Raw genomic sequence first — 249 nt, forward strand, 5'->3', positions numbered from 1 at the left:
GAAATATATGCAGATTCATGATCTTTTTAGATCAGATAAAAAAAATTATGGTTTTAGAGAGGAAAAAAATGAAATGGAAAATGTTTGGGAGAGTGGAGGGGGAAAAATATCTCTAAAATGTACAAAGTGTTGTTAAAGTGGTATACGGAAGATGAAACTGTGAAAGAGCAAATGATAAAATGGGCAATAAATATGAACAAGGAAGTGTCTATGGAAACTTGGGAGTATTTGTGGAAAAATTCCATTAAG

Source organism: Gekko japonicus, unplaced genomic scaffold, assembly GCF_001447785.1.
Source record: "Gekko japonicus isolate JY-2015 unplaced genomic scaffold, Gekko_japonicus_V1.1 scaffold577, whole genome shotgun sequence".
Classification (NCBI taxonomy): domain Eukaryota; kingdom Metazoa; phylum Chordata; class Lepidosauria; order Squamata; family Gekkonidae; genus Gekko; species Gekko japonicus.